The sequence below is a fragment of the Rhopalosiphum maidis genome, chromosome 1 (assembly GCF_003676215.2).
Source record: "Rhopalosiphum maidis isolate BTI-1 chromosome 1, ASM367621v3, whole genome shotgun sequence".
Lineage (NCBI taxonomy): Eukaryota > Metazoa > Arthropoda > Insecta > Hemiptera > Aphididae > Rhopalosiphum > Rhopalosiphum maidis.
The window spans coordinates 60,823,587-60,834,409 of record NC_040877.1 but is presented as its reverse complement, the minus strand read 5'-3'; the positions used below and the strand labels follow the sequence as shown (position 1 = coordinate 60,834,409).

Sequence of the window (10,823 nt, the reverse complement as noted above, 5' to 3'; positions counted from 1 at the left end):
TACAGTATATATTATATAATATGTATGCCCTTACTCCTTACGACACATATGGGTAAATATTAAATTGTGTTACTATAATACAACAATGGTAACTTAACGTACTATAAAATATCACGAAAATAACATTTACTGATAACCTTTGCGTTACACCCTACGGGGGTTTTAAATTAATTCTGTGTGAAATATCAAATCAGTCGACAAAGGATGTTTTTAACAAGCAACAACTACCATTGTGTGCTAAAAACAGATATTTATACCTACCTTTATTATTGTTTGTTATTTGAGTATTATTTATTTAAGCGTAGGTGGAAGTTTGTTTGATATATTATTATACTCGGATCATTATATTGACTTTAATACGTTTTCGAAAAACACGGTTTTATTATTATGTGTTAATAGGTAATTATTTTTTGCAATGTAGTAAAAACGTAATTTCGTTGGTTCCTACTTTTTTTTTTTTTTTTTTGACAGTTCTAAATTATGATGCTATTATTTTGCAACTTTTTTGTCTTAAAGCATAGTGGAAAAATCTAAAACAAAAATAAATAAATAAATAGAAACTCTTAAGAAATATCCTTTGATTTAGAGTAGCGTGCTGTATGCAAGTGCAGTTTTACACTTTGGCAGAAATAATAGTAATATTTACCATTATATCTTTTAAAACTGAGATAACTTATGATTTTTATTTTACTAAAATCTCGGTAAAATATAAAGGGAAAAAAGGAAGGCAAATTTTAATGATACAAAAAAAACTATGAGAATGTTCACTTGAAATTGCCCCAGGTGCGGACATCAAATGTTTTTGCAAGTACTCGCGAGGGAACTAAATTCGATTTTTCAGCAGTTTCGTCAGCCTGAGTTTTTTTAAAAGTTGGTAGTTGAAACGTAAACAATTCTCCATAGACTCGTAGGTAACTGAAAACTAAAAATTGGTGGATTACTTGACTGTAACTAACGATTTGATAATAAAACTGCAAAAAAATCTATACGAAATAGCATTCCACCACAATATTGTTATTAATTCATACAATTTTGAAGTAATAATATTTTAAATATATTACACAACAATTTGTTAAGCACACTCATTTAAGATTTATATAATTTATGTAATTACTTTCAATATCAAGATGATCACTAGCGTGTGTTTTCTTAAATAGCAATGAAAGATAACTGATACAATTATTAAATCCGTAAAAATTGTATGTTGATTTGAAATATCAAATTTATCTAAAAGAAATATGAAATATATTTATTGGAGTAGGTATTGAAGATAATATTGAAACTCGTTTATATTTCTCCACTGTAATTTATCATATTGTACTGTTGCAAGTTTTTCAAATGTATTTCAAAATATTGAATTTTAAATCTACTTGTTTATAATTCAATATATATACAAGAGATATGAAATGTTTGTATCAATCAAAATTATTAAATTAAAAATGAAAAAACACTATTCATTATAATATTTTTAATTTTAAATAAAAAATATTGTCTGTGGATATATTTTAAATTAGAAAATTAATATTACCAATCAAAATGTTCAAGTTGTTTCAGTTTATTATCTAAAACTGATTATTTAAGTTAGGATTCATAAACGTTAGTTTATTCATTTTTCAGCAAATATTATTGTAGAGAAACGTGTTAGAATTGACATATAAAAACAAATAAGAAAAACAGTATACTGCATACATCATGTACGTTAACCTAGCCTTGTTTCAATAAGTGAAAAATCGACATTTTACTTAAAAAGTTATTCCATCTAATGATCCAACATCCAAGCAATACCTAATGATAAAATATATTCTGTGAACAATTTAAAGTTATGCACATACAAAAGTATCATATAAAACTTAATTTAATATTAAAAAAAAAAAAAAAATACTATCTATTTAAACTAAACTAAATATTTTCAATAGTTCATTCATTGCTAGTAAATGACGACAATGGCTGCAACTGTATAGTATACTGTCTGTATTTCATTGGTTTATTGAATATCAATAAAGTGCATGTTGTATAACAGCATAGCAATTAGGTATCTAATTTATTTAGGTAGGGACTACGAATTTCTCGGTGAATGACATAATATTACATTTCTGCTTTATTTATCAATTTGAATTTGGTAGAATTCAAAAACTTTTTCTTTACAACTTCTTCTATATCTCTGAGATAACATTATTTATTTATCAAAAAAAAAAAAAAATCAATAATAGCCAACTAATATACTTTGTATCCATTTTACTTGAACTCGAGCAACCATATATGACATGGTGGTGAACGTCATAAAAAAATTCACTTTGGTTTTTGGAGCAAACGAGGCAGGTTAGTGTATATAAATAATAAAAAAAACTTCTAAAACGTCCTACAGAATGTTGACCAGCCACTTAAAGTTAGGGATTTTTTTATACACACATTTATAGAATAAAAGCCTTTTAAAATGACGAGAGTGCTTTCGAGCGAAAATTGGAGAATTTCTTAAGAAAACGTTTTCACGTATGAAACATAATAATATATAGATGCTGAAAATTAGATGAAGCTTTTACCTTGAAGTGACAAAATGTGATGTAAAATATAGAACTGGTTAATGTGCCAACATTTACAAATGTTATATGTGCACTAAATGTTATTGTACAGTAAATCGTTCTAGGAATAAAATTTTATATAAATTAATTTCGGAGATATAATTTTGTATGGATATAATAGAATGGAGCTGCTACAAGTTATATCAAAGGCATGATAGCGACGTCAACAAGGACCGCCTACACATAAAGAGATCATGACATAACGCGTTTAAAATACAAAATTATATCCTTTTATACAGGATTATTTTTACGTGCAATATATGTTAGGTCGATGATTGAAACTACATCGTTGAGGTTTATAGTGATTTTTTTTTTTTTTTTAATCAGCAAACCGCAATCAATTTTTGAAGTACTTACAATACAAATTTACTGTGGCATAATATAGTTTATAACAGGAAGTATTTTGTTTTCGTTTTATTAAAAACTAATCTAACATTTTTTGATATTTAAAAATAAAATGTAATTTCCGTTGTGTTTTCTCACCTTTAAGTCTCGTCACATTTATATTAATATTTCTTGTGAGATATTTCATGTATATTATTCTGTTTATTAAATAAATAACTTTATTACTGTATACCTATATATTCATGGATTTTTTTCGGCTCAGGAAATATTCTGAAAGTATTTTTGTTTTATAACCAAATGTATTATAATATTAAATTGAATTTCTTGAAAGATAAGTTTATATATTAATTACATTTTCAAAACAATTCTTGTTTAATAAGACTGAAACACGTGCAGTATATAGGCATATAATATAAAATACAGTTATCTTGTAGTTGTTGATTTTAATAAGGATTTAAAAAATATTATATTATTATTGATCGAGAAAAATCAAAATCATTTTGTGACATTGTATTACATCGATCCATATTTTTTAAACATTGACAAAATAATAAGTAGTACTAAAATGTTTGGATATCTGATGCCAAACATAAAAAAATCGATCGACATTACTTTCGACAATTGTCAATATGCAATTGTAGAGGTGTAGCAACAGATCTAGCTCGCCCTATCAATAGTAAAAATTACAATTTACAAATTTTACTTAACCTAAGTTACGATTAAAATGATAAAATATATATGGTATCTATAAAAAAGACATCAATATAAAATAAATAATCAATTAATATTATTATGTAATGGTCAATTGGCAGTGGTCGGTTATATTGATCACTGTGGCAATGATATAATAGTCAACGATAGACAAACATTATAGAATGCTAAATTGGAAAGTTTTATATTAAGTGCAATAAATATTTTAATTTATATAATTTTAATATCAATTAATAACAATTAGGTATAATCTTATTATTATACAATTTTCTTAGACGTCCGTTTATTCGTGTCTACGGATAATATATATATATATAATAAGGAAAGTAGATAGAAATTTCATCGTGGAGGAGGGATGTTCATTTTTAGGAATACTTTTTCAATTTTTATATATGTCAAATTGTTTATCATATTTAAATTTTAATTCACAACGTCATGTATGTTACCTAACCGTTACGTGACTGATTAAATTGCGTATAATTGCTTTTATATGTATACGTAATATTATCGAAATGTTCTAGCTAGCTGGGGGTTATTTACATGAAAAGTACGAAAAGATAAATTAATTTTAAGCTTATAGAACAATAGCGTCCATTATTTTACCAATTTAAAATTTCATTAAAATATAATTTATTTGTTAGCTATGTATACAGGGAGGAGCTATTTCTCCCCTTGCTCTCCTTGTTAAGTGTAATGCGCTTGTATATATAATATTAATGGTGCATGATTGAATAATTCAGACGATTTCGAAGTGATTGTTTGCGTCATGTCGACAATATTAGTGGTTGTAAATCGTAATAATAATTAGGAACTTCGTGAGTATTCATATTCTTGTGTAGATAAATAAAAGAATTTATTTTGGCGCTATCTATCGATTAATTAACCGATAATAACTCCAAAACAAAATAGATTTCCCTTTTCACTCCGTAATGAAAAAATGAAAAGTTAAAAAAAACCACCCACCTATTCGTTTTTAATCACACTGCATGATAATCTGGTAAAAGTTTAGGGTGACTTTTATGTACAACCGAAAGCATTATTAGTGAGCAAAAGAATATAGCTGTACGTAATTTATTCAAAATAGACATTAACAATAATTATGTACTAATAAAGCTTTAAGGAGAAATGGAAATTATTTCATATTTTTATAAAAATATTTTAAATTCCAAGAGGAGTAATGAATGATGTTTACAGTTTGTTTAACATTTCGTATTTGCTTATTTAGAATTATGTCCCCAGTGGCAGTACCAAATATTTTTCTGGTAAAGATTTATATATAACTACTCGGTCACACATTATATAGTTTGTTTATACCATATTTTCAGGAAAGTGTTGCTAAAAATGGTTTGGGTATATATTTCTAATTAAATAATAAAAAAAATACAAACTATATTAATATCACAAACGTGCTACAGTAAAACTTCAAATTTCCTCCATTTTCTTATATTTGTAAGTAACAATATATAACTTTTTATTTTTTAATGTATGAGAGTGTGCAGTAGAAGTGTGCAGTTAGTATTGATTTAATTGAGTATTTTTAATTCTAAATGTGCAAAAAAAGCATATTTGAATACAATTTAGTTAAATTTTGTATAATATAACTTAAGTCTAAGTTTAATTATTTTAATTTTTGTAAGTAGTTGTTACGAAAAACTGTTACAGTCTGTAGTCAATTCATTTTTATGCTATATTGAATAATGTGACGTATATTATTTCATTATAAAATTTCAAAAAAATATTACCGGCTTTGTCGTCGTCGTTAGATAGTGGTTTTTTCCATTCCCAAGCAAAAATTGTTATGAATATTTATGATATTGCTAGACGTAACAGGAATCATATCATAATATCATGGCGTACAATACTATAATAGTAAAAAAATTTCCTTAAACCCAACAACAATAAACGAATTATATAAGTAATATAAAAATAATCGAATCAGCGATAATATAACAAATTAATAAATTCTCAACTTAAAATGCATATTCTGATTAGAGTGAAATTTTCAATATTAAATTATAGGGGGATGGGGAAATAAAGGTGCAAAATCAAATATTAGGGGGCATTTGCCCATTGATAACCCTTGCTTCTCGATAATGATAATTACGATCGATTTTGGCAATCTCATCATCCGCTGCGGTGTCCGAGTGGTTAAGGAGTTGGACTTGAAATCCAATGGGCTCTGCCCGCACAGGTTCGAACCCTGTCCACAGCGGCGAAGTGGTTCCCGAAATTTTTGCATGTCTCTATTTTCAAATAGACTTCCGGTTTGCGTTCTGGACATTTCGTCCAGTTTTCTTCTCCTTACCCAAACACTAACCCGCTGCACTAGATAGATGTCTGTTGAAAACAACAGTAAAATATAATCAAATAGCTGTGCTTCCTGAAATTCCCTCTATATCTCATTTGGTTTGAAAATCGTAATTTGTAAAGCATTTGCTTAGTTCCAGTTACTATAACTATATCATATTATAGATATTCTTGACCCACTCAATATTATAAATTGACGGAATTTGATTTTTATAGAAACCAATAAAATTTTTCATTTACGTTAAATGTATAGTTTTATATTACAATGGGAAACATTGTAATACAAAGGCACTTTCTAATAAATAAAAAGTTATATTCAAATTGTATTATACATACCTACTTTTTTAAATATTTTCTTTTCTTATTTAATGTTTAAACAATTTATGTGAATTCAATGAGTTAAACATATACTTAAGTGTACGGTGTATTAATAATTAATTGAAGTTGAAAAAATTCAAATAACATGATACAATAATTATTGTTATATTAGTGTTTATATTTATTATTAAATATTAATTTTTAATGAGAATTTATATTTAAATAACTATACGAATAGTATATGCAAAAAAATATTATTACGGGTATAAACGTTTTTATTTTTTTATTCAGTACAAAAAATTGCACTAAAAATGTTTTTCCGTTTATGTAACTAATTTTCGGTTGAGTAAAAAGTGGTCATTCATTTTATGATTTTGTAAACATTAAATTGTTTTACAATTAAATATAATGTTCAAGCTAGCACAGTAAAAATACATTTTAATTTTTTTTTTTTTATCAAACAAAGGATTTAATTTTATTAAATCATAATTGCTTACTTTCATCAATACTTTCGAGTTATTATGGTTATAACGTGCAAATATGGATTACCACAAGAATGATGGGATGAGGGGATGATGACGACGGTTGAGAATGTCTGGAATAATTAAAGTTTTAGACATAAACTATATACCATTATCGTAATGGTTTTATAAGAATAATTTTGTTTTATTCTAAACAGGAACTGTTATTTTAATACGATTATTTATCACTAGTTTTAAATTTTAAATAATCGATAACCACACGGACTTTTACCGTACTAAATTTAATACATTTATACGACCGCTCAATATACTCGTAAATCGTAATAATAAAATTCATATACTTTTTATAATTTAAATGTATTTATTATTTTTATCATTATTATTGAGTTAAACACTAGAATTTGTCGTAAAATATGTTTTTCATTATAATCCTGATGTGAACAAATAAAAATGAATTCTGTGCAATAAAAAAAAGCAAATTTAATTAAACGAGTCGATTTATTCATAGATAAAATGTAAATATAGAAAACTGGAAGTATTATAGCATTTATATAAATTATGTTAGTTTTTATGAACGAATAAAATTTGATATTTTATTTAGTTAAGGTTTTAAGGTTTTATTTTAATCAATAGTTATGTGATACGCCAAACCAACCCAGTATTTTATTAAACAAAAAAATTATGGTTAGCGTTATTTTTACCGATAAATAAACAACAACGTTTATTTTAGTTTCATTGATCGTTAGGACATTGACTTTTATTATTGTAAATTATAATCAAACATTCGAGCGACTATATTATAATGATTATATACACGAACTCTTAATAAATTTGAACAACTTTTTAATGACAGTATTCTAAGTAAAAGTCAGTATGAATTTGTACTAAATATATTAGAGCTTAATAATAGCAATAGTGAGGGATGCTGCAGTATGAGATTCTAAAATGGCAATAATTGTGAAATGCTATAGAATAATATACAATAAATTATGTTGCATCTCATTTACTATTCGAAACAAATTGAATTTCTCCGTATATTATTATATAGGTACCTATTTTCACGGGAAAATATTTACTCAATAATGCACTTATGAAAAAAGCATGTGAAATCGAGCGAGTTTCATCGAGTTTGAATTTCAATATATTCGTTAAACGGAACTTACGAAATCTTATAAATTGTAATTGCGTGCATAATAATATTATATATTTTATTATTTGTATCGAAATCAAATTGATTGAAATGATTGAATTAATTCTGTATCGGTCGATCACGATGCTACAAGTTTAATAATTAATGTAGGTTTAACGGAATCGCGAAACGAATTCTAAACGTGAATCTAATTGACAAATAGTAACTTAAAATCGTGAAAATAAAACATAAATATAAACAGTTGCTTGGAAAAGTTTAATTTAAAAGACAGGAGTTACAACTTTTAGCTAATATCCAGTCATAACAAATTATGTATCTATAAATATGTGTGTAAAATGTATTTTATAATATAATATGAAGTTATCTTTTAAAATCTTAAAAATATTTTATTCCGTAACATAAAATAATGTTAAAAATTGATTTATTATGTTGATTTTATTTGAATCGATGGGAAAATAAAAATATGTTTACAAAAACAATATACCAACGTCGACATGGTGCAATTAAACAAGCAGTACCTATATAAGTACTAAGTAAGTAGTATGTTTTTAATTGTATACTTTGTATGTTGTATCTTATTGTGGTCCGATATATTTTCACGATGTCAGACTGGAGAACAACATAGCAGTAATTGTGATCTAAAATATTACCACACTAAATATTATTTTAATCAGTAAAATTGTTGTCCACAGATTATTACCTAATACAAAGTATATTCGGGAGTCGGGAGATATAGCATGTAATTTATGTGTTGAACTGACAGATCTTCTAGATATACTTTATATCTGTGTGTGTGTGTGTGTGTGTGTGTGTATTTACGTAATGCAGTCAAATTCAATATTTTTATTGATATTCATTAAAGCTGCTATTACCTAACTACCACTATACATATATAAATCTAAGACGGCCAAATAAATATAGCAGCTTGACCTTCGCATTTATCGTGTAGGCCATTACCAACTCCCGTCCAATTAATACGATATATATTATATTATTGTCATGGTCGTGAACGCGGCGCGACACGCGAACGTATCTCATATTATTACGACCGTCCGCCGTCCGCGTGTGTGCGGCGCGCGACGTCCGGTAGCGTATATCATTAAATAATAATACATAATGCCGTGTCGAACGACAATATTCCCGGAGAGATTAAGTCGTCTTCGCCATAGGTTATCGTCACGATTTCAACACTACAAAATGAGTGTATTTTGAGTGACTAACGAAAAACGTATCGCGATGAGGTACGGACGCGGAATGCGTTATATTATACACATACTGCGCAACTATATATATATATAGGTAGACTATATGCTTACCCGTGACGGCTATGTCGGTCATTTTCGTTCCATGAATCCCATCAGAGTAATTTATGTTTGTAGAAAAAAAAACGGAAAGCCAAAGAAGTCTCGGACGTGCGCGCTGCGTATCTGCGCAGAGCTCGTCCGAGTAACGTTAATAGACCCGCAAATGAATAAAATATTTATATCGTATACAAGACGAAACGTCGATGTTGATCATCACTGCATATACACGATCAAATTCTTGTCTGACGACTGCGGCGAGTAAAATATTATATGTTATTGAGACGTTCTATATACAGGGCGATTCGGCTGCGAACCGTATACTCTCCATCCCCCCGTTTTACGCGTATCTTAGTAAGTTTATTGTATTAAAATATTTTTAAGTATAAAATACAAATGTTACAAAACTTTATGGAGTCTTACAATAATATTGTACTTAGAAACTTTAAAAATATCTGAATTTCGAGACATTACGCACGATTGAGGGATAAAATGTTACTTAATAAACTAAATGATACTTACGTGTGTCGTAAGTATGTATGTATGTATGTGTGTGTGTGTGTGTGTGTGTAAATCGCCATTTAACTGTTTATAATAATAATTTATAGTAACAATAAATAATATTTATGTTTTTGTTAATATATTGTGTTTTTTATGTAATATTATAAGATGATACTGTTTTGAGAAGCCACCGATTATGCACAATCGACTGCGTTATTACTCATCATATTGTAATGTATGCTTTAAATCGGAATTAATTTGTGCAATAAATATTATCTTACAAACAGTCAAACGGTTGACGCGATGGGCGGCGATCTCGTTATTCGCTTTTGACATGCAAAAAAAAAACCGGATTCGAAAATGTCGTTTATCGAACCACGGACGCTGCGCTGCCTCAGAGACTTTTTAGAAATACACACCGAGCAAAAACCATAATATGTTGGTGCTTTACGACCGCAGCGGGACGCGTTATCGTTTTCTTTTTTTTTTCCTTTGCGCTAGCTGTTTTCATTTCGACGTATAGCCGGGTACATGCAGCATAATAAATGTAGAATTGAAAAAAAGAAACGCAATGCTTTTGAGGTATTTGGAAAAAGAATACCAAGTTTTTACTAAACTTCCAGATCCTCTGAAAACTCATTTTTCATTTGTAAGCTATACATCGAGGCCTGCTGTCGCTTCTGAATTGAAAACCAAACACGGTTTATCGAAGGTAACTTAGATAAGTAACCTAACCAAATTCATTATGCTTAATAATATTAGAATAACGCTCTATTATTCCATCGGATTATTGTATTTATTTGTTTTATCTAAACACACAAGTATTATATGATTCTTGAACTCAAATTAATGAATTAAATACATATTTGTGTATATATATTTTTGTTTACGCCGAGAGGAAGACGTGAACACGTTAAAACACGTATAAATGTTATGTTTATAATATTTCGATTTATTTTTATGTAAATACTATAAGATTAATATACCGACATATAGGTATATTATACGAGCTACAGGTATAAAAAATTACAAATATAACGAGGTGGATAACATGTAGACTGCAATCACACCTTTATTGGTCTATAGCACTATAGGCGACCTTATAAGTAGTTATAGGTGGTTTCGCACG

General features: G+C 27.7%; 1 non-coding gene across 1 annotated transcript; it reads left to right on the top strand.

The window, feature by feature from the left end:
* The first annotated feature begins 5,765 nt into the window (after nt 1-5,765).
* On the top strand, nt 5,766-5,847 carry Trnas-uga. Its single transcript has one exon. It is a non-coding gene; the product is annotated as a tRNA-Ser (tRNA).
* Nucleotides 5,848-10,823: the final 4,976 nt, after the last annotated feature.